Source organism: Anas acuta, chromosome 22, assembly GCF_963932015.1.
Source record: "Anas acuta chromosome 22, bAnaAcu1.1, whole genome shotgun sequence".
Lineage (NCBI taxonomy): Eukaryota > Metazoa > Chordata > Aves > Anseriformes > Anatidae > Anas > Anas acuta.
The window spans coordinates 6,822,356-6,847,201 of NC_089000.1; the positions used below are offsets into that span (position 1 = coordinate 6,822,356).

The 24,846-nt window shown below is 50.7% G+C and overlaps 1 long non-coding RNA gene across 3 annotated transcripts; it reads right to left on the minus strand.

The window, feature by feature from the left end:
• Positions 1-1,220: 1,220 nt before the first annotated feature.
• On the minus strand, positions 1,221-23,978 carry LOC137843446 (uncharacterized). Of its 3 annotated transcripts, none has more exons than XR_011089529.1 (6): positions 23,891-23,978; positions 17,658-17,785; positions 13,166-15,116; positions 12,813-13,064; positions 8,513-8,655; positions 1,221-7,430 (listed from the first exon to the last, which is right to left on the minus strand). It is a non-coding gene; the product is annotated as an uncharacterized lncRNA (long non-coding RNA). The 3 variants fall into 3 exon arrangements; XR_011089528.1 differs by having other exon boundaries at positions 8,120-8,655; XR_011089527.1 differs by having other exon boundaries at positions 1,221-8,655.
• Positions 23,979-24,846: the final 868 nt, after the last annotated feature.

Genomic DNA, 24,846 nt, shown 5'->3' on the forward strand with positions numbered 1-24,846 from the left:
CCCACCTGAGAACAAATTTACTTTTTTCCTCAAGCTTCTTTGATTCTTCCTTCCCCGTGGAGCCTCTTTATGCCCTGAGGTTGGCACCTGGGAGCGGCTGAATCAGGTTAGCAGCCCCTGGGCTCCGTTCTAGCACATTTTGCATCTAACACACGGCGCTGCCAGCCTGCAGGCAGGGGAACAGGGCAGCAAGCGAGGCAGCCGCGACTCGTGCTGCATTTGGATTTCATGTGCTGGAACTGCCAGGCAGGGCTGGCTCCTCTGCACAGAGCCATCGCTCTACGAAGCTGCCGAGCCCGGGGCTGGCTCAGCCTCCTGCTTCAACCAGCTTGCACCGATCTGCTCTCGGCCCCCTTTCATATCTGATTTCACATTTACTGAGATTTCCTTAATTGCCTCGTGCCTGTTCCTCCGCTCTCGCTCCTCAGCCGATGTCTCAAAGCACTGCAGACCTCACCTGCCCACTGGATGTGATGGATGTCAGCTAACAGGTCAGGGCATTCAATGCACACCATTTCCAGGTGCTCATTTTGCCATCCTGGAGGGTTTCCAGGCTGTGTGAGCCAGCCCGAGCTCTGACAGCACAGACTGGAGGCACCAGTTCCTGCTCTGAGCCCAGTAACTGAAGGCTGCACTGATTTTCTGTTATTGTTTGGCTTTTTCTTTTTCTTCCAAACACTGAAAATACCACAGGAAAATAAATGCCAAAAAATAAAAGGCCTCCTCACTAAGCAATAAATGACGTTCCAGTCAGAGGAGCCCCTCGAGTGAGACAAGAAGGCGATTTTTAATTGCCAACATGCATTACAAGGCAGGCCAGGCCTACATGGATGCAAATGAGGAAACACTTTAAACTTCACAGTCTGCTGGGCTTTGGGGGAGTTCTGGGTGCGTCCAACTAAATAGTTATTTCGACCTAACCCCCTTGGCGAGGGGTCACTGTTGGAGAGGGGGTGAGGTCCAGATGCTGTCCTGATCTCTCCTGGGGCCGACCATCACTCCCCGTGCAGTGGCACAAAGTGATTTTCAGGCACCCTAGGGGAGCCCACAGAAAAGCTAAGACCTCACAAATGTTATGGAAAACTTGCCACAAAGGTGAGCATCTCATCTCGGTCTGCATGCATGGATCTGCGCAGTCTCAGTGCATCCTTCCCGGCACAGGTCTGCTCGCCGGGACGGTGCATCTGGGCAGTGCAAAACTGGAAGAGAGACAATAAAAGAAAGAATATAGCCATTGTGTTTAATATAGCACATGATACGCCTCTGTGTTGTTTTTTTGGAGCCAGGTGGAAGTGAAAACCACATCACAGGCAAGGCTCCCCCAGTGGGTCCCTGCTCCCACCGTGGGTAACTGCTCCGAGAGGTCGTGGTGGGCACTGCCAAGTGCCTGAGGACACCGGGGACTTTTTTGCAGAGGCTTCTGGACCACGAGCTGTGTCTCTGTTAATTATTTTGGCCTTTTGTGTCACGTCTAGCTGCAAACGATCTGATATCTCCGGCGGTGGTTACTAAGTGGCTGGAGCTGCAGTGGAATTGCTGCCGCTCTAGGCCAGACCACATCCTCCTCTTTCAGATGTGATTAATGAACAGTTAATAAAGATGTATAAAAGTTGTTTCCTCTCCTCTGCGGGAGCTCCTGGACCTCCCTGACTTTTCCCCAGCGGTGCTGGCCGCGATGGCACTGCTGCCACGGCCTCTCCGCTCTCCTGCAGAGTGGCAGACACTGGAGGAGAGCAGGTTGCAGAAGAACATTTTGACGCAGAAAAATAACGGTGAGACTGATGAGCCACCAGTACGACGGTAGTAGGAGTAGTTTGACCTCAAAAAGGACCAAAAATCAGCTGTACAAAAACTGGAGCAAGGACCTGGGAGAGGCAAAGCACAAATCAGACCAGGATGCTGGGATGGTTCGGGGCTCCCCCTGCTCTGTGCTCCCGGCAGCACGCTGACATCCACAGCAGCAGCTCGTTGGGGTCGGGATGTCAAGACATTGCACTAATAAGCCCTTCTCTAAAAGTCATATCTCATACTTATTGTTATCTGCAGTTGGGAACACACCCAGCAACAGATATTCCAGACTATGTAATTGAATTATTTAGGGGCTGGCATGGCATGATGGAATAGGCTTTCTTCCTATTTTTAGGTCCCCATCTACAGAGCTGGAAATTACAGCCATTAAAATGTTCTATTAGTAATGATATATAAAGGGAAAAAAACTGATCAGACTTTTCTAGTGCACATAGAGCATTAGGATATCATTAATTTTAATGATAGAGCCCAAAATTACAAAGCTATTACAATCATACTTGAAGTTTCTGAAAAAAAGAGGACCATTCTAAATTATTGCTAATGAGTAAAAAAATATTTAAATCATATTTAACAGACCTTAAAATTATAGTGGATATCGCCACGAGCTAATCATTACTTTGGCTGTGTTCGTTTCCTCACGCTGACAAACAAACATCCCGGCGGGGCTGCCGGCCGGTCTCCAGCCCAGGCAGGGCTGTCCCCGCTGGGCACAGGGTTTTTGGCACTCTCAGCATTTGTGATGGGATTTCCACCTGCTATGGGGAAGGCAGACATCCTCCTGGTGCTTGAAGGCATGCGCTTGATTCACCTGGGCATGTCCCTCCCTTCCCTCTGAGGGCTACAAGTGGTTTCCAAGTCCGTCCGCTGCTGAGCAAAGATTTAATGACAGGCCCAGCATGCTCTGAAGTTGCAGCAATTAATGTCCCTTGGAGGACTGGAGATTGGATCTTGGTTTTCTTTTTAAAAAATAAAAGACTCAGGAAAAAAGCACTTTGACAAAGCAGGAAGAAAAGAATAAATTAAAAAAAAAATAATAAAAATTCCAGAGGCCGGAGACTGCTGCAGCTGCTTTTTGTGATTTTCTACCTGCCACCAGCAGCAGTTTTACAGGAGATTCCTGTCCTAGGACTCAGCCGAGGAGGGATTTTCCCCAGCTGCACGAGCCCAAGTGCAAGGACGTTGCCCTGCCTGCAGCACGCCTCCGGGAAGCTGGGACCGTGTATTTATTGTGAGATGCTCACAATAAATCAGCGAGCATCCCATAACACCGGAGCAGCGATGCATTTCAGACGCAGCCCGCGAGTCTCGCTGGAGCACGGCTGGTGAACGAGGGCCGATTTACTGCCTCGCCCTTCAGAGCTTCAGTCATCTCTAGGTCACCAAACCCTTCACTTTTGTGTTCAAAGTTCTGGATTATCCAAAACTACTGTAAAGTTTGACTCGCCGGCACGCTGTGCTTTATTTTGTCGAGATGATCTAAAGCCAGGAAGAAAACCAAACGAATGCAGACGGGTATGGGAAGGCGTATTTCTAGCTGCACTAACCCCAGGGTGCAATTTCTCTCCTTCACTAGAGCTGTGTACCCTTACAGAGCCTGAGCTCACGTCCCCACCCGGCGCTTGGTTTCCCCAAAAAATCCTTCGCTTCGCAGGAACTCGTCCTTTATGGAAATACAGCAAAAGGCATGCTCCGAGCAGACCCAGGTGTGCCCGGTGCCGCTGAGCCCTGCAGCTCCCGAGCCCCTGAGTCACCGCCGTGCAGCTGGCAGCTCAGCAGCTGCTGAGCAGATTAGCAGCCTGCGTGCCCTTTGTGGGAAAGGCATATTTATGGGAACGCTGGTATTCTTGAAAAAGAGATTTTGCCCTTCCTGTGCCCAGCGCTTCCCTGGGTGCTGCCACCCCAGCACAAAGGGTGTCCGTGTAGAGCCTGCAGGTCAGCACCTACTGGTGCCTGAGCCCACCTCTGACCCACGGCCAGCACTGCAGCCTCTTATCAAAGGGGGGAGGCAATCACAGATGGCTTCTGCTTGCCCTTTCGGCCCTAATAATGGTGAGACTTTGTGCGTCAGAGGCTGTGCGTAAGCTGAATTTCAGGCTGAATTGCAAAAGTTTAGCAGCAGCAGATTTTGGTCAGGCACCTACCTTTCCCAAAGCAGGCTTCCCTTCTAGGATTTATGAGCTGGGTGGGCAGGCACGGCTCCTGTTAGAGCTGCACCAGCCCCTGTTCTCCAGCAGCGCTGGCTCTCCCTGCATCGACCACAGGCACATGCTGACTTCCACCTCCAGCTGCATCACAAAGCACCAAGCTTGCTGGGCAGGGGATGAAAGGCGTACGGGAAGGGAGCATTAGACGGAAGCCTCCCTCTAAGGAAAAGTCCTGCCAGCTGAATGTCCCACTGCTTGAGCCTGCTGGCTGCATTCCCAAAACTGTTAAACATCTCAGAGCAGAATGCCTAGAATAAATACATCGGGTTATAATGGTCTATGCAACATTAAAACCATTTTCCAGACGCATGGTATTTGAGATGTTGCAATAAAAGGGTCAAAAACTTTTCAAATTCATTAGGCACTTTCTTCTAAATACCTGCCTCATTAAGTGCTGTGGAGATGGCCAATAATGGGAGGTGAAGCAGAGGGCCCTGGAGATTGGATGCGCACACAGTGTTGATAAATGGCTTCTCTGTGGATATTCCAGAGACGGCAAGGAGAAAAATACCATCCCACGGTTGAGCAGATTTTGAGTTTAGTGTGAAAATTCAAGATCTGCCTTGGCCAGAATAAAGCATCGCTGCTTCTGCCTTGTTTGATAGCAATGTGACCTCCGGAGAGGGGCTGCCAGCTGGCATGCCGGCTGGGCGCAGGGAGCTGCCTGGGGCAGACAAAGCCCCCCGTGGTCCCCGCTGCCCTCAATGCCCACCCCTCACCTGGGGACTCGGTCCTTTGCTGCCTCCCGTCCTGCTCAGCAGCAAGGAGAAGTCACCAAGGAGCAGCCACTGACCTGAGCTCTCCAGCAGAGAGGAGCCGAGCCCGCAGGTTCTGCCTCCCCAAAGGATGTCCACTGAATCAGCTTTCTCAGCTCTGGCTCCGCATCTGGGATGCACGGTACAGAACAGCACCGAATCGCCAGCCCTCTCCTGATTAATAAGAGGGAGGATGAAGACGGACAGTTTTCCTTGACCGGGGTAATAGAGTCAGCAATTTCACTCCGCTAAGCACATGGTTTTTATGATGTCCCCGTGCAGTGCTGAGCAAAACACCCCGGTAGCAGAAGATGTATAATGCTGTCTGTGGAGCAGTCTATTTTCTAAATGGAAGCTTGCTATTTAAAAAGAAAGCACTTTAACACTTTGGAAAATATGAAGGTCCCCAAAGCTGAATTTTTGAGTGCTCATTTTGCAGCTTGCAAAAAAGCCGAGTTCATTATGGAACAGCAGCGAGCGGGGTGGCACCGGTCCAAGACGCACTTAGAGTATGCATAACTTCAAGCAGATCTACAGTCCCAGTGCAGTCGAAGGCATTACTCACACCCTAAAAGTTAAGCATGTGCTTAACCGAGTTTTTTAAATGAATTTACTTTTTTAACCAGGGCTGGCACCAGATTCGTTTCCAGGCTCATTCCTGCCCTGTGAGGTTGGGTCCTGCTGCAGCCGGGCTGGGGCTGTCGCAGAGGCTCTCCCTTGGTGCTGCAGCTTTCCCAGGTGCTCTGCAATTAGCTTTTCCCACACTTTTCCTCACTGAGGGTTTGTAGGCCACTGCATCACAGCTGGGCTTTGCTTCACACTACTGCCTGCAACAGCACCGCCGGGTGTCGTTTGTATTTTCCCAGCCCTTGGCACGGGGGATGCAGCTTGCCTCACACCCAGCTCATCTCCGAGCTGCCGTTGTCCTGCTGATGGATTTTTTCATATATTTCTGTAACCTCCAGTGTCTTTGCCATCATTTCAGGAGGCGCCTCGCTGCCTGCTCCTGTCCCTCCCCAGCCACCTCCGCATCACAGCACCTCTCCCTGCGCCCTCCCCGCGGCACTGCCTGGCCTCCCAGCAGCGCCCGCGTCCTCGCTGCCCTTGACAGGGGCTTCGGTGCTGGGGAGAGGATTTTTTGCCTCATCCCCCCCTTGCCTCTGCTAAAATTCAGGGTAAGGAAGGCATCTCACGTGAGTGGGTGCTGCAGAGCACACCAAGGGCTCTGTCTTCATGTCTTTCCCTACCTCTCCTTTAAGGTGAGGAATGGCATTGCTGTGCAGCAAACTCCATTTATTCGATGCACAGCTCCTGAGGAGCACCTTGTGCAAGGGCAGCCTTCCTGCAGCTGAGGAAACCAGCTGTTTTGTGAACCCCAAACTGCTTTTATCTAGTGCTCTGGACTTCGCACATCTGATTTGGAGCCTACCTTGGAGGAGGCAAAGCGTCGTCAAACACGCAAGGCAAACACTTGGTCCAAATGCATTCTGGTTTTCTGTGCTGGAGCCAGCGAGCTCCACAACATCCATAAATTTGGGCTGAGCTTCACCAAATCTATTTGCCTGATCAGATTTATGTAGCAATTCCTGGACGAGGTGAATAATGAAAATGACTCATGAATATTTCATTTTTATAAATCACATAATTCATATCTATTCACAAATATTTGCTTTGCCTTATAAACCGGATGAATAATTTACAGAAATATGCAGCAAATATTTTAAAGAAAATATGAAATTCATTGACTACATTAATCAACAAATATTATTCAACTTATATTGGCTTAGCTTGCTCACAGATAAATTCTCTGCCTATGAAAGGAGCTGGAGAAGCAGGTGATATTTCCTGTATTAAAACACAGACAGAGGAGATAAAGCCTGTTTCTTCAGATGACAGAGTTATTTTCACATTTTCCTGCTCAGTCTTGTCTGTAATGGTATGAGTAGGAGACTGATTTGCGATTTCAGGAGTCTCTGTGTGTCCTACAGCTGCGTTTCGGGGGGACCAAAGCTCTTCCTGAGCCAGTGCTGCACCCAGCGCGTTGGCTCTCCCAGGCAATGAGTCTGTACTTTAGGCAGGCACCCCACAAAAAGCTTATTTTTCTATGCCCTTTTCCTTGCCCCCTGAGCCTGTGCCTCATTTTTTTTTTCCATCTGTAAAAAGAAAATGTGAATTCCTTGCCCAAAGGAAAAAGGGTGGGGAAATCACAGTGCTTGAAAAGCCAAAGGTGGCGATCAGCCACGCAGCAAGGCCTGGCACAGGAGAGGATGAGACCAGCCTGTGGCCTCCCTGTTCTGCTCCAAACCCTGCGGTAGAGCTGCCTTTGGGATGGCATTGGGCTGCTCTGCCCCATGGGGCAGCTTGCAGCTGATTCCCCAAATAATCCGCACCCGATTCCAACGCCCGAGCTCTGTGACCAAGCGGCCAGCCACACGCGCGGCCTCTCCCTCCAGCCTTTTGTCAAATGACTTTTTAATATCGACTGCATAAACCCCATCACTTCGTTGCTGCTGCGGCTTCTTTGTGCCGAGGACGCCAGGCTTTTATCTGTGTGACAGCACCGAGTGTTTTCCTGTCATCGCTCAAAGTCATGTTGTGCAGCAAGCAGTGTTTATCCAGCGGTAATAGGAGACAGCAGCGACTCCTCTGCATACAGAGCGATCTGTAAACAGACAGGGGTGTTTCATCTCCAGAAGCGCACAACAAAAACGAAGGTACGAGTGATTAGAACAAAAAAAAAAAAGGTGGAAGAGGCACCGGGCTGTGCTCACACATGGGCAGCACCAACACGTGGGGCGGCTGCTGCTCAGCCCGGGCATCGCCTGGCACGCAGGAGGCAGCTGAGGACACGTCCCTGCCACCACGTGCCTCTGCTCGCTGACACGAGGACAGAGACCTGTTGGATATATTTATTTTTTTATTGTATTTTATTTTTTTTTTTTGCCCACAGCTGATAAATGAATGCCAATAGTGGGGGCTGAAAATCCAAATGCTTTCTGAGCCGGCTTTGCTGCCCTGAGCACAATCGAGACAAATGAAGCAGAGTGTCGCCAGATTTGTATTAACAGATGGGCTATTTGAGGAAAGATGGGCTGTAGTGAATGAAATGATAGCTTATTGATATAACTTTTACCAGAGAAATATATTTATATAGAGAAAATAACAGTGCTTTGCCTTTTATTCAGCCACCCCCCTCCCCCTTTCCCTACCTTCTTCATTACATTTAAATTACAGCACTCAGCCACACCAACAGGAACAGTTACCGTAAAGACCTCATTGGCAAATACAATTTAGGCTATTTTTTTAAGCATCAGCTGCTTAAACAGAGATTAAGTGACTGTGTTAACCCACCTGTATTTGGCTGATAAAGCGATTAATCCCTCCTGGTGCTGCAGAGCCGGCCCTGGCATGGGCACGCTTTGCGGAGCCGTTTCCTTCGAGGAGCCCGGTCCCTTGGGTTGGGCAGGGGACGCATGGGAACGCCTCCCCAAATGGCTGCTGTGGGAGCTCCAAACCCATTGCCCAGACTACTCCAGGGGGCACAGTGTGCTTCCCAAATCTCCTGCTTGCCAGGAGAAGGCAGGGCGCAGGGCAGTGGGTGCTCCTCAGGCTGACCTCAGGTCCCACATCCCACCCGGAGCTGGGCACGGTGCCACTGCTTCCCTCATCCTGAACCATCTCCTCGGTGGTTTGGGGTTCTCGCTTGTAGCACCACATTCCCCGGCTGGAGCGAGCATTTCATACCTCTGCTGGATCCATCACGCCAACCTGGTTTTCATCCCAGGAATCTCTCCTGGGAATGAAAGCGGAGTGGACGGACGCAGCTGGGAGCACTTCACATTGACACATCGCGTTCGCGCTGGGGATGCTGGCAGATGAGACAGCATCTGTCAGACACGAGAAAGGGAATTTAGGTTTAAAAGAACGTTGTCAGATCGCATTTTTGCAACCCAAATATTGAAGCACAGAGCCAGCGCCAGCAAACTTCTAAGTGCCATTGCCCAGAAAGCTGCAGCGTGCCCACACAGGCGGCAGTCACCGCACTCCGTGCCCACTGATGGACACCCACAGAGCGAAGAGGAGGCAACAGCACCGGAGGAGAACACGGGAGCCCCTCGGCTCGAAGGAGCTCATTGTCACTTTGGTGGGGACCTGAGATATCTAGGGCATTTGGTGGCTGGAAGACCAGCCTGCAGTGGCTTTCCACATGCAGAGCAAATTAGCGGAGCCAGCAATCAGGGCTGCCACCGTGATTCCTGCCGTTTTTCTCATCAGTCCCGTAGCAAGCTTTCCCCCCAGCTATCAAAATATTCAGTGCAAGACAAGGATCCGCAGGCTGTCCACATCTGCAATCCTAATACCATTGAATCAAACAGAATGTAAGAAAAAAAAATAAGCACAACTTCTTAAGAGACATCCCCAACTTGATTTAAGGAGGAATCGGGTGAAAACATCATTTCTGGGACAGGTCCCCATGGAGGGGGTTAAAGCTGACTGCAGTTCCAGATGTTTGTGTGTTGGTTTCTGCAACCAAAAGTGAACAAATCCGACGTCTCCTTTTAGCATTCCTGCCATTTGCAGCATGTCTATGAACTATTCATCTGTAACATTTGTAGGCCTATTAAGAGGGAAATACAATTTCATAGCCGCAGATAAGAGATTAGACGGATCAATTTCTCCCCACAAAATGGGCCGAGGAAAAAGCCGTTTCCCAGTTGTGATGTGGAAGATTTTTGTTCTCTGGGCTTACTGAGCCGTGGGTCCTGCCACCGCCGTTCCTGCTCATGTTTTTATTAAGAGATCAAGCTCATTGCATAAGTCATGCAGAATGGGTTAGTGTCAAGGGACGAGCCTCCTCAATCTAAAAAATCCCCACGTATTTCAGTCCAAGCCCTGCACACCACGGGAGGAACGGTGCCACCTGAGCCATGCAGGGACCACATCTTTGCAGCATCACCGGCGTGGTGGGGACATCCACAGACCCCACCAGCCCTGCTCGGGCTGTGCCGGGTGCGTGCAGTCCTGGGGCCAGCCCTGCTTGCCCGACACTGCCCTGAGCCCTGGTTCTGCTGGTGGTGATGGCAGCGTGGTGCTGGGGCGAGCCGCCAGCTGCGGGAAGCTCCATCAGGCGGTGCGCGGCTGGCGGGGGAGCCGGAGGGGCTGTCACCACGCACGACACTCCGCGTTAGGCTTGCAGAAGAGAGGCTGTCACAATATTTAGAGCCGGAGCTAAGCTGAAACTGCTACATCCACAGATGGGGAAATTCTACACAATGGCTCTCAAAAAAAAAAGAGTCAAATGTATGCAGGGAAAAAAAAAAATATATATATAAAAAAAACGCTGCCACGCTCGTGCGAACACGGGCAGAGTGGTTTCCTGCACGCCGTGACGCACGGCGAGCAGCATGCAGACATCCCCACTGCACGCCGAGCTTAGACACACGTGTGAGATGTAGAAATAGATCTGCTGCTTTAGCTCAGACGGACGTCAAGGCAGCTCACACACAACTCGAGCACGGAGCGGGGCAGGCAGGAGAAATTCCGCGCACCGCCGGCTGCGCCTGAAGGTGGGGCAGGGGTGGGCAGGGGGCACGGGGCTTGGACCTGCAGGGAGAAGCTGCAGGCTGCCAAGGTGGGGGGAGCAGCAGGGGCATCTTAGCCAGGGTGTCAACTTCAGCCCCCTGTGGATGGAGGGGGCCTGAGCCAGCCCCAGGGCGTCCGCATGCTCCACAAACCTGCACGGTGCAGCTCTGTGCTGGAGAACCCCTGAATTATTTATAGCCTGTTATCATCCCGTAGGTATTATTTGTGTAACCATTAGTTTCTGTAAAGTGCACGGAAGAAGCTGTAAAATACCAAGCGTTTCCTCACGTCGGTTTGGAGCTGATTATTTCCCTGCCTGACTCACCGAGCTCCGTCCCAGCGACCTGACCCCTCCGATGGGCAGCGGTGGTGAGGAAGGGGCTCACGCTGCCAGCCCCCAGCCCTGCCAGCCCCCAGCCCTGCCATGAGCAGCATCTCTACCTGCTCCGTGGGGCTGAGCCCCAGCTACAGGCAGCACAGCAGCGGAGGAGCTGAGCTGCTCGTTCCCGAGCCGGGAGCCTTTGTCCTAATAGGATGAGCTCTTGACTGAGAAGCAGAGGCTCTTCTCAGGATAAATACATTTGAAAAAAAAAAAAAAAGAAAAAAGAAAAAAAGATTTATTCAACGGTATAATGAATTCAGTGCCTTTTAAATGTGACAGTGGGTAAAATACATAGGCCTTCTGCAGGCTTAAATGTCATCTGTAAATATCAGGGTTTTCTTCCCTCGCCATGCTGCAATTTACTGCGCTCTCCCTGCAGAAGGGGCTCAGGGGCAGCCGGGCTGGCACAGCCGTGGGGATGCAGCACCCCCACATCCCTGTGCCCCCACATCCCTGACTGCCCAGGCCCGATGAAGGGGAAGGGAATGGCTCAGGAATAAGGGAATAGGGCCGGGAGCAAGAAAAGCAGAACCCATAAAGCTCAGCTGGCTGCCCGAGAGACGAATGCCTCGTAGGGGGGTTTGGATGATGATAACGTTTTTCTTTTCATGCCCAAGTCAGCAAAACAAAGCAGAGTTACACATCAGAGTAAATTTAGGGCCAACCAAAAAAAAACAAAACAGAAACAAGAAAGCAGACTAGAAAATAGCCCTCAAACTCACTCAGTGCAGACATGGCAAGAGGCTCTGACAAGGCTTGAGAAATTACTCCCCAAAACAAGCACTTCAGAAACCAAACCAAGTATTCTAAAGACAAGCAAATACCCCAAGCACACCTGTACTGATTCCAGGTGCAGAACCAGAGAACAGCTCACACATGGGCACGGCAGGGTGCCAGGCTCCTTGTGGGGCTGTGGAGCATCACCAGCACCCCGGGCAAGCCTCTCCTGGCCGTGATGGGAGCTGCTGGGTGCCAGCGCTGCTGTGGGGCACGGGGCCCCCACGTCCAGGGCCTTTCCTCTCTCTGCAGCTCCCTTCCCGTGTACCATTTTTCCCATAACAAACATAATTTTTCCATAACACCAGATCTTTTCCTGCTTCAGGGCACCCAAAGCTTCCAGCCAGGAATTCCTTCTGAGACACAGCATCCCTGATCTTGGCACTGAGAAGTTCAGGTGCTTATCTTCACGGGAGCTGGAGACCCGTCCCTGTGCTAACGGGAGATGTCACCCATCTGCGGCTGCAGCTGCCTAAATACTTGGTGGAAAATGGCCTTTGGGGAGGAAACGTTGTCCTCATTGTTCTTTCTTCATGGTGTGCCAGGTGAATTTAGGAAGCCGCAGGCACCGTGTGTCACTGCCTCTCCCCACCAGCGAGGGGTTTGGGTAGCACGAGCCCCTGCCATCTCTTTGCCCCACTGCCCAAACCTGCTCCTTGTGCTCCTGCCACACTGCAGGAGACCCATGGAAAACCACCTCTTAGTTACATTTCTCCATTTCTTCCTACTCAGGAGCCGTGGGGTGGAATGGAAGGCCTCTGCCTCCAGCAAATCCATCCCCCAATGCCCTCCGCTCCTGGCAGCCAGTGCGAGATGGCTCAGCCTGTGCAGGGCAAGCACACTGAGCAGGCGATCCCCAGGGAGGATAACCAGCCCTTGAGGGTGAGGAAGAAAAAAGGGGAGGCAGAAACCAGCCCTGTGCACCAGCAGCTCCTCCTCCCCCTGCAGCAGAGCCCACGCCGTGCCTCGGTGCAGGACGGGCACAGCGTGCCACCACTGCGGGACTGACACAAAAAAGCCATCTGGAGAGCGAGCCTGACAAGAGGACGCACCCGTGGCAGGAGATAAGGATGCTGTTGCAGGGAATATAGATGCGCCTGTCATTTTTAGAAAGGAGCAGCCTAAAATCAAAGGAAGAGACAGATAATACCAGAAAGAGATAAAGGCGGGGAGGAAACAGGCGGGGAAAGTGAATAGAAACACAGAATGCAGAGAAAACTGTGGAAGCACCAGCATAAACATGATCAGTCATTACCCAGCACGAGCGTGTGTGAGGCTAATAAAGCAGAGAAGAGTAATTACCTTTGACATCCCCCCAAACATTGGCTTTTGGCGCAGTATTTCCTTGCATAGGTGCTATTTATACAGTGGCTTTTATCTCAGCTCTAGAAGATATCTTCTCATTTCCTCGCTGCCACGCTTGGTGCCGGAATTTTGGGGATGAGGACTTGGTGCTTTGGGGATGAGGACTGCTCTCCCACTGCCCGCTCGGCTCAGCCCAGCATCGCCACCGCTGCTCGTGCTCATCCCCCTGTCTGCACCCAGCCACATGGGCTGAAAGCAGGAAAAAACAAGGAAAACCATGAAGGAACATGCTGACAAAGAATGACCTCTGAAATGGTTGAAATGATTTGGTTGGTGCCCATAATACTCACAGGTCTCACGCAGGGCCCCCGCCATGGGGGCCACCGGCCCCTCCTCGGCCGGCTGGGGACCCAGCTCGGTCACTGCAGCAGCAGCAGATGCTTGGATCACAGTTTCGGGTTGTTTGCTCTGATTTCCCTTTTGCTGATGTCTCCGTTGGCTTCCACTGGCAGCAGACATCCTGTGGCTAATTACCAGGACAGGCTGCCAATCACAGCCCCACCACTATTTTTGGCCCGGTAGGAAGGAAACGCGCGGCACGGCGAGCCTGCCCAGCGCCCGGAGAGGAAGCGCAGGGCTCCGTGTAAAAGCGTTAGTCCTAAAAATCCTAATTATGTTACGATTCCGAGCTTGACAAGTGAAAGACATCCGAAAGCAGAGAAGCAGCAGTTGACTGTATGCTAATTAGCCAGCCTTATCCCAGGAATATTTCATCCCTGATTGCGTTCACAGCGTGGGAACGAACCCGCGGTGCCGTGCCGGGGTCAATGTCTCGGCCACATCCTCGCAGGACAGCCTGAGCAAACTAACAAAAACCCAACCCCAGTCTGACCAAAGATTTTCTCCAGGCCAGCAAATACACACTGGCAATGACTGATACGGGTGACAGAAGTGGGGGCTGCCCTTCCAGAAGTGGCAGCTGGTAACACAGTAAAAAAAAAAAAAATAAAAAAAAATATAATAATGTTTTTCTTTCAGATTATTGAACCAACTGTAGTAAAAACTTCATGTTTAATATGCATGACCTGCTCCATACACTCCACTCTAATAAATTGGTGGAACATCTTGCACAGCTAAATCATCAGGGGGTGGATGAAACACTAGGGGCCGGTTGTAAATGCAAAGGAAAAAAAATTAAACTAGGCACATAAAATATGAACCAATTTTCTCATCTTGGCTAATAGATTTTAAATGGGAAATCTGATCATGGATAAGCACCAGGAATATTAAAAATTCAGGTTTTGCTAGGGCTCTACCTGGATCCGTGAGGGAAGGTCGAAGCGTGATGAATGTTCCCAGGAATGCGATCGAGGGTGTAAGCTTTTAATAGCTGTTACATTAAAAATCTGCTGCCGAACATCATGCTTTTTAGAGCTCTCATTTAAAGGTGTGTTGTAGCTTGCTGCTTCCTAATTACCTTGTATGTTCTGCATAATTTTTGTTTTTAATTTCAGATGGGAAAACACCATAAACTAGCTAATTAATTACTTTTTAACCCCAGCGTATCAGCAGAAGCACATGCTTTGCCATGCCACCTCTCCTCTCCACGGCAAGCAATCCTCCAGCTGAGCACCCGGGCATCCCGGCGCAGGGGATGTCTCCTAAATTCTTAATGCTGGGCAGCAATTTTACAACGTTGGTCTCAGCAAACCCTAGGGAACCTCATGGGGACAGCAGAGCTGGTTTTCCAGCACACCCACGCCGGCTGTTCCCCTGGGAATAACGGTGATGTCCCATGCAGGAGGTAACCAGACTGCGGGACGGGGGGGCTGCTCACCAGGCCCTGTGCTCCCTCCGTGCCAGGCAGGGCGATCGCTGAGGCTGAACAGGACAGACACCGCAGTGGATGTGACATTATCCAGTGATTTATGGACTTCATATTTCAACAGCCCATCAACTGCGGAAAAGATAATGTTTAGAGAAAGCCAAGCAGCCAGAAGTACCACTGGGGGGTTGGAAGAAAAGCAGAAAGGAAGAGGAAAGTGAAGGCACTGACAGAAGGATCGCTTGCGAGGAGGCTCGCTCTGAGCACAGCGTACCAGCGCTGCTTCCCCTGGCTTCCCGATTTCTGAACACAAAAAGCAGAAACCCACCGAAGGGTTTGACAGTCAGCACTTTGTCCTCTGTTCCTCTTAGTTTTCCTCCCGTCTCCTCTCACGGGAGACTTCCAGCTTGGATTTGCTTGATTCCATCACATTCCTTCAACAACCTTCTGGTTAAGAGCAGGGCAAACAGATGAATCTGGAGGGAAAAAAAAAAGCAAAATCGAGAACTCGGGGTATGCAGGCAGGTGAACGACATGCTTCTTGGCATGCTGAGCTGGAAATTATTTTTTCCTTTGTTTTTATGAATCATTCATGTTTTCATCAGCTTAAAAAGCAAACAAGCAAATGTAAACATTGGGATTTTTCAATTGGAATACATTGATGCAAAAACAAATATATATTTAATTTCCTTTCCTTTAATTCAAGTTGAATGCATGTTAATTAGAAGGCGGCGGAGCAGGAACACTTAGCTGTATTGACAGAAGCAGCAATAATGAGGCACACGCCTGGACTGGGGATGAGGACGGGGAGCAGGAGCTGCGGGGCCAGGCCAGGGGAGAGCAGGGCATCCCCGGAGGGATGTTTTTTAGAGGGCACCACGATGCTTCAAGAGCCATGCAGAGGCTGGAGGAGGTTTATCCAGGTGAGGCTGAAGGCCAGAGAGTGCAGACAGCAGGAGCAACCGCATGCTGACATGAGCTGATGAGCTGAAAGAGGCTCGGGCTGGGTCTGACGCCTGTCCCATGGCTGCATGGCACACCCCAACCCCAGCTCCCCGTGTTTTTCCCTGGGAGATATTTTTCCCCGGATCCTGCCCTCCACAGCAGCTCTTCTGGGGGTCTGTCCGCAGGAGGTGCAGCCCAGGAGCCCCCTCTCACCCGCGCCCTTGTTCCGCCGCGCCGTGCGCTGTCGGAGCCTCACTAAGCTGTTTACACCCCTCATGCTCCATCCATCATTTTTTCATTCAGTTGGAAGATTATAGCTTCTTATGTGCTACCTCCAGTCCAGCTTGTCATGGGAAAACTCCAGGGAGAAATTCGCACAGATGTATTAAAGCTATCTAACACTTTCTCCATGGCAACTGGGACTGGTGCAAATCCCATAAGCCCTGCCTGGAGGCAGGATGAGAGCTCCTCCGGAATTCTTCCAGGCACCCAGATAACAGCAGATAGCGGGAAAATGTCTTCATCAAGTTGAGATGCCTCCCAACTGTAACACACAATAACGTTTGATTAACACGGAGACATTTATCACTTATGAAGGACATTTTCCTGACGCTCTGCGGTAACTCACGCTTTCCACCCTTTTCCTAGCTCGTTGCAGGGATCTGACATCAACGCGCACACACAAGAGCGCAAGCAAGCAGGGAAGGAAAACAGATGCAGGTGGAGCATATGCAAGATTTAATTTGATCTCTGAGAGCATAATTATTTTAATATTAATTTTACAAGTCTTCAGTTTCTTATGCCATCCTTTGCACAGGCTCCAGACGGGGTGAGAGACAGAGCTCCTGCCTCACAGAGCAGACTTCGAGTCCCGAAGGGCTGTGTTGTTTAACACCACAAGTTACAGCCACGGCGTACGCTGGGAGGTCTTTAAAGACAGCCTGAGGCTTGCGTGCACGCAGACATTTCTGCAGGAGGGATGTCCGACCCTGCCGGCTGGTTTCAGCCCTCGGCTGCTGACCACCCCTGCCCCTGGCTGCAGCAGCGAGCTCCCATCCCGCAGCATCGGCTCACAAGGGGCCAGGCTGAGCTGACACCGGCTGGCCAAGAGCCACGCTCCCTGAGACAGAAGTCATCCAAACCTCTGGATCAAATCTGCTATTTTAACTCCATACCACCGAACGGCGAGGGAGCCAAACCTTTGAAGTCTGCCATGTCCAATCCATTATTAATCACTGTAAATCTGGAATAATCTCTACAAGCATATTCTGCTCCCTACAAATATACCGGTGCCAACTTCCTCTGATAAATCCTGCGTCAGGCCAGCTATTGTGTCTCCTCTTCAGGCAGCATTTCCCAGCAGAAATATTTAAACAATAATGGTCCCTATTTGGTGCAGTCACTTTTGTTTTACAAGAGTACAGTCTAATGTGTAACAGATTTAGAGCTTAGAGAAAGGCTCGGATTTATGGCATGTTTTCTTTCCATTGCTTGTTTCTGATAATCCCTGTGAGGCATTACATGTCTCCATTTGGGTCCCTATCTTCATGCCACCTCAAAAAGCAAGGAAACCATATCCTTCTTCCTACCCAAAACTTTGGGGTAAATTCTGAAAGTTCTACGCAAAAGGAGCGTGGCTTAAAAAAGAAATCTGGTATCACTTCCCTGCAGACCAGAAGTGATTTGCTGAGTGGTTTGGAAAGTGCTGGGATGGAGAAATAGAGGCAGAACGCAGTATGAGGAGCTCCTCTCTGCGCAAGGACTTTCACGGGCCAACATATGGCAGTTACTAAAGATCAGTAAATTACCTTCTACTACCCTTGTGAAACAGACCTTGAGAACGAAGATAAGGTTTTATGAATCTTTCCCTTGTAATGAGCTTTCCATGATTAACACAGCCTGCAAGGAAGGTGCTCACTGCCAGGCACGGCAGAGGAAACGCAACGCCACCGCGCGTAACGGGGCGCAGGCTGCAAGGATCCGTGCCACGGAAAGGCTTAAAGACAAGTGTAACAACTGCAGGAGCCCCAGAAATCCCTGCTGGGATGAGTCTCAGCCCAAATTTTACTCACGTTTGGTCACACAGATGCTCCTGGGCCGAGCAGTGTGGCTGCCTGCAGCAGCGAGTGGCACCCAGGAGCCGGGCGAAGCCTCCCCGTGCTCCCGTCCCCGCAGGCAGCGTGGAGGGAGATGGAAACCCCTGAAGCAAAAACAAGCACAACATTTCAATCCCCAAACATACACTGACAACAAAGCACCAAATACAAGGGTGAGAAAGCTGAGCCCCCAGATTTTAGTGGTGTATATGCAAGTGAAGAGGGAATTTTACACCACGAGCTGCTACCGAGTGCCACATATAAGCAACTGCTAGAGACTTCCCAACTCGTACTTAGATCGTAATCTATATCAGACAACCTCCTAATTTGTGCGAACACCTGGCTGTGTTTATTTTGAGCAAAGTACGAAGCTCAAAGGATCCGGGAAGCTCCGCAGTTTGGTACAAACTCTGATTATTCATGAACGTGTGAAACTTTTCCCCCAAAATTTTGCAGCTTCAAAGCGCCGTTCTGCATGTGTGAGACTCTCGCCGTGTGCCAGCGCCGGGAGCCGAGCTTTCCACAGTCACAAACATTGGCACCTCGGAGCTGTGGGCTGCCGACGAGAGGCCACTGGGATGCTGTGGAGCTCCCCGGAGCTGCTGCTCTCGGCGCTGTCGGTGCCTGTGGGCAGCCAAGGAGCGAGCTCTGGCACTGTGGTGGGGCTGGCTGCCAGCCTGGGACTTCAGGAAAAACGTCCAGGTGCCAAAACCCCCCGGGGGGACACACGGAGCCACGTCCAGCACAGGCGAGGGCAGCAGGAGGAGGATGCTGGCCCGCGGCTGAGGATGCTCTCTGCCTGCTTCCACAGCATCAGCAAACAGGGGAAGGAGCCACAAGGGCCGTGAGTCCAAACGACAGCTTGTTTTCTCTTTCACTGACAAACGAGCCGGAGCTCCAAAAGCAATTTAGTCTGGGAATAAACATCCAAATACCCACTGCTCAGGCTGAGGCACTAAATGAGCTAAGCAGAGGGAGGCTGCGGTGAACTCGGGTTCCAGGCACTTGCTTTTCACTTGACTTCCTCAGCTGGCAACTCAGCGCCAGCTAAAAACTCTCCAAGAGAAGCATCTATTTCCTACTGCTGCCAAGGACTCTGGCCAGAAAACGCTTTTTCTCCCCTGATGCTGCTCATTAATCTTGTTTGTTTGTTTTTCTTTTTTTTTTCTTTTTTTTTTTTTTTTTATGCTTTTGCTGATTCCCCCAATTACAATGTGATTAAAAAGGAAAATAAGGAAAACTCGAGGTAAGGAGCATTCAGCCAGATCCCTGGACCAGGCCTTGGCTGTGTGTGGGATGATTTCACCGTGCTGACCTCCGAGATGCCCCCAGCCTGGGCAGTGTTCCTGCTCTCACCCGTCTCCTCCTAGGATCACAGCTCACTTAGCGCCTCGCCCACATGGATAAATCAGCAATAAAAATGCAGAGAGAACTCCAGTTGGATCAATTTGTTTCAATATTTTTGACACGGCTGCCGTAGAAGCTGAGTGTTGGGGAACCAACAATGCAATTTCCTACTGAGGGAAGTGGCAAGGTGCTGGGCATAAATTACGCTTAAATGCCACATAGATAATGAGGCTGCGTCTTTGAAGATTTATCTCTCATTTCTTTCATTGAGAACACTCCTGATGTCATGGCACAACCTTTCCAACCTGGAAAAAGCCCTGGCTGGAGACGCCAGCTGAATGCTGAGGATTGGCATTTGCAGGAGCCTCGAGGAGCCTCCGGCACGGAGGAGCCTTCACCTGCCAGCAGGGAGGCAGGGAAGCTGGGGTGCTGTCGTGTGCTCTGCCCACATTCCCCAAGCTTTTTTGGGAAAGGATGCGAAGGAGGAGACAGTCCTATCTATAGCCTGTTGCAGTTGCTTGATGTCCTCAGACGCAGAGTGCTCAGTGACATAAATAATAATTAAAAATTGTCACAGAGCCACCAGCAACGCATTTCAGCCATCAGCGGCTGCTTGGCTGGCATTTCCCCGTGGCTCCGAGGCCAGGCTTCCCTGCAGCAGCAGGAACCTTACTGCCCGTGGCAGACCTCCTCCTCCAGCTCTGAGCTCAGACCTCCAGGAGCTTTTCCCCTCCTGATGCTCCTGCAGAAGCCACAGGTGCGGGTACCCCGTCATTCCCACCTCTCCACGACACGAAGGCCAAAGCACGCAGCTCATAACTGGAAATCAGATTATTAACACTCACCATTTGGGGAGTACTTGGACACGTCAGTTCTAATGAAGAATGGTATTAATTTCGGTTCTTGCAAGAGACATCTGAGGCAGTTGCCATTATTTTTAGGGAGCCATGGCAGAGCTGAGCTCGCTGTCTGCGGAGAGTCAGCGCTTACAGAAAGAAAAATGCTCTTCACTACCTGCTCCTTCTGAATTCATTTTGAGCTGGAGTTCATCATTTCTACTTACTTCCATATATTTAGATTCCCTCTCAAAATATGTTTTCAGCAATGACTTCAGTAAATAAACTGCCAGGGGCATTCCCCTCAGTTCGTCAGAGGGCACACGAACGACCCATGGGATCGGAATTTCTAACGGCTCGCATCAGGCTTCGCGTTAGTGACTGCAATGAAGTGGTGGCTAATTGCATCTCCTGGGGCCCCCGCCACTTCCCATCCCTGCTACCTGATTGCAGCAGCTCATTAGCCTGCTTTTGGAACCGCACGCTTGTCACCTCTGAGTGGGGGCCAGGAGTCACGTCCCCCCCACCACCCCAGCACCAGCCCCAGCACCCAGCTGGGCACCGTGGTGCCGTGGGGAAGGTGCTGGCACAGAGGCTGCAGATTTTACTCTCCGAGGGTGGAAGCACAGCCTCGCCTCGTACAGCAAGATGTGCTCCAGCCCAGCAGACACACCGTGTAATTAAAGCTGACAAAAGCATGGCTAAAGGGGAACTGAAACATGACAGTGACCCCTGATAAATGCTCTTTTTATGTCAAATGAGTGATAGCCAGCCCCGCACACTTGCCTATTATTTTTATGTAAACTACTTGTAGAAAAGTCACCTTCCAAAAACATGACTCTGTTGACTCCTTGCTTACAGCATCCTGCGCCTGCCGGTGCTGCCACCTTTGTGCAAATCTGCTCAGCTTCCCACGCTGCGTGCCCTCCTCTCCTTGCTAGCACAGATGTTCATGCACGCTTTGCCAGGCTCGGTATCCTCAGCTGTGCTTTACAGCTTGGTGTGACAGCCCTCCCGGTTAGCACTTTTACACAGACAGCATTTTGTGTCGGGCTGGACACCAGCACCCAGCTCCACCTTTGCCCAAGTGGAGCAGAGCCCCCCATGGACAGACAGACAGACAGACACGTGGGGCTGGCTGTCTGCGTGCCAGTGGGCATTGCTGCTCCTCAAGGGCATGCACCGGTTATTTTTTCGCACTTCATAAAACTTATGTGCAGAAGGAAATTAAAAGAAGGCTCTGAGCACGGCTCCAGTAACGATGCAAGATTGGCTGCAGTAACTAGCTTTTCCAAAAATATCTTTCCTCTGTCAGAGACGCTCTATTTTTAGAGCTGCAAAGCATCACATTGACAAGTGGCAGGGTCAAAACTTACCTTTAAACTTTTAAAATTCATTTGGCCTTGTAAAAGCACCTGGGTTTTTCAGCTGGCTGTTAAACGCAATGACACACAGCGATTCCAGCAAGCCCAGGTGGTGGCACCTGGCTCTGAGCTTCCCCTGCATCTCCAGCACCCGGGAGCTGCCTGGGCAGGCTCAGCTCCGTCTGATGTGACCAGGCACCAGCCGTTTAATAGATTGCCTGCACAGGCATTTTAATATAACGTGTGTCAATTCAATATAACACCATGTACTCACGGCATGCTCTGTGCCCGGAGGTGCCTGTGCAGTGTCCCTGGAGCAGTGAGCTCCCAGTGCCGGGCTGCTGGTGGGCACTGGTCCTGACCGTGCTGCTGTGGGTGCTCCTGCCCCGAGTGCCCCACAGCACTGCCCCCCCAGCTCCCAAAGGCTCTCGCTGTTCATTACAAGGTCACTGGCTGACGCATCCATGTGATCGCCTTCTTGCTGTTCAATACATAATTAATAGGTGTCAATTCCAATCTGCCTTGGTTAATTGTACTCATCTCATTCAGGTGGCAGCTCTGGTCCAGCTGGGCTCTGCCAGGGACAGCCACAAGCTGCCAGCTCCTTGCTGAACCGGGCTCTGCACCCTGGGGCCCCTGGATGGTCTGGGGACAGAAGGATCCCTACATGCAGCTGGCAAGGGACCAGCCCAGGGGACACTTGCCATGGGGCAGAGGTGTCACCTTGGAGGGGCAGGAGGACCACAGGAACAAAGGCTCTCTGAGAGCAGGGGGGTGGCTGGATGCCTGCTCACACTGGGGTGCCCTCAGAAATCCCCCTTTTGGCACCGCTGGGCGCAGCAGTGGCACAGCCGCCTGGCAGGGCTCAGCATCATGGCCCAGGCTGCCTCCTTCACGCTCACGGCCCAGCTCTCACAACGAGAGAAAACAGGATTTTTCAGGCTCAGTGGCTGCCACCCACTCACGGGCAGATATCGAGCCCAGGCTGTTTCACTGAAATGAAAATTTCCGTCCTGGCTGTGCGCACAAGGCCAGGCCGGAGGGATTTCTGATGACATTTGGTTATGGGAGGCGAGCAGGCGGTGGCCAAAGCCAGGCAGAAAACCCACAGTTGTGTCTAAACAGGCACGGCTCCTATTTCTGTGACGTTTCCCCGAGAACCATTTACAGCGATGAGAAACAAGACAGAGCAAGAGCAAATACCTCGGAGGAGCGTGTCTGACTGCAGCGATCACACAGCTCCTCCGAAAACCCACGGGGGGCACCGGCCGCCCCCCCCGGCTGGCAGCCCCGCGGCGCACGGCCCCACAGAGGCACCGGTGCTGCTGCTTGGCTTCTGCTCCTCCGAGACCAAGCTCCTTCCTTACCCCAAGCAGTTGACACATGTCTATGAAGGTGATCTATAATTTAAACACTCTCACGGTGAGATCTCCAGGTGGGGAAATTACTGTTCTGTGACTTTTTGTGTTGGAGATGTATGTGCTCAGGCAATGAAATAACTCCCTGGATGTCTGAATCCTTTTCCCCTGCTACAAGAGCAGTGACAGAATAGGGTAGGTTAATTAAATTATCACAGATCTGAAAGATGTTCAATGGCAACGCTTTACTCGTGAAAATACGGCTAGACCCTAGTCAGAGTTGTAGGACTACAGCATCTGCACAGGCAGCGAACTGAGCGTAGTGAGTAAAATTAAAAATCTAGCAGTTCTATTGCTGGGAATAAAAGACATCATTTGCATGTTAAACCACCTAGGTTTATGGTGGCAATTTTCTTCCTTTTAACTTTCCTGGTTCACAGTTTCCAGAATGAATAATATGATGAAACCCTCGATCAGGGATAGGTATTTAGAAATGTGGTAGGGCTTCTTCCCCCCAGGAACCTACGTGTCTTCTGACAAAGTCATGTTCACTTTGCTCATCATGTTTATGTTAATAATGATCAATAAAATAATGGCAATACATTTTATAGACTGATGTGGAATCCCGTTTCCCTCATAATGATCACTGAGACATCAGAAGCCTTGCCTATCTGTTCCCATTTGTGCTAATGGGATGAATGTGTCTGTAATAATGCCCCTAATAATTTTTCCATTGCTCATATAACAGTGTGACAGCTTTCCTGTTTGCTGAAATTAAAACACAATCTTTGTAGGCTTCCATTAACAAGATCTTGCATCCCTTCCTTTAGGAATAAACAAATTAGATCACGGGGAGAAATGCTGCCACCAGGCTGGTTCTGCAATCTGGAAGCAGACTGTATCCCATTCAAATAATCTAGATTACATTTAATTTGAAACTAAAATTTAAAGGTAAGACAGAATTAAAGCACAAAGCAATGGATTAGCTCCCAGCACAGAGATGATTGCTGGTGCCTGCCATACAGCACCAGAGCCACAAACCCACCTGTGCTGGCCCCTTGCCATCCTGCCTTGCTGCACCCGTGCCAGGCAGTGACCAAAGCTGCTGCTGCCACACCAAGCGCTGCCTGCTGCATTGTGGGCCCTATTCTAGCCCTGCCAGAGCTTTTATCATTTCCCTTTCTTCTTTCCTTTTCCTTGCTGTTGCTATTGTTACCACTCCCTGCTATCACTCACTCCGTGAAACATCCCTCTTTCTCCTCTAATATCATTTTAAGAGGGAATCAGGATGGAACAGCTCTTACCCCAGACTCGGAGATTTTGATTCTCAAAAAAAGAGGAAGGGTTTTCTACCCTGAAACAAAATATAGGGGAAGAAAGAGTCCACAAGAGTGCTAAGATGCAACTTACCCTCTAATGGGATCATTTATAGCTTCACCCTCTGCCATCAAAAAGTTTCCTCTCCATCTGAGCTGTGGTTCACAGGTGAGCTCGTGGACCAGCTGGTGTTCATCATCATCCCACACCTCACTGCATGGGTGGAGGCTTGGCTTGGGGCTTAACACGTGGAGGAGCACACATACGCAATTACACCAAGTATTTTGCTTTCCATGTCCACTAGCACTCATGGAAGTAATTTACTTGTAATTAATGCACATAATCTACTTAGCGTAAGTAATGTACTTCCCTTCATTTACATGGGCAAGTGTTTATTAGTTTTTACTTTTATTATCCGTAATGCAAAAATATTCCACAAATCTCAAAGAAAATTGCTTGCTGGAATTCATTAGCCAGAAACTGCCGAGTGCTGTGCAGTAATTTACAAGCGCATATCTGAGTTCTGGCACATGTCACAATGATGTAAAAAATATTTCTGAAAGTGGCGCAACATCAGTTATTGAATAAAATTTCATCATTCCTGTCACCCACCAAACGACTGCGCCATGCTTATGATACAATAGAACCTGACCCGACTCTGGCCCCCGACATCCAGCCAAATAAAGAAGTTAGGCACTGATGGCACATAATAGAGCTTGAGATGTTTGGGAAGTTTAATAAAACTGAAGAATATTCACCGTGTGCTACAGACTGCCAGCCCTGCCGTGATGAAGGTACTTTGGGGTCCCCAGCCCGCTCTGCGGCAGGGTGCGAGGGGCTGGGCACGGCCGCTGCACGAGGGGCCTGCAGCCTGTGTGAATGCGAACGGTTGGCTTGCGTTGGAAAATCAAATTATTTCCATTTATGCATGTTTAATGAGGAT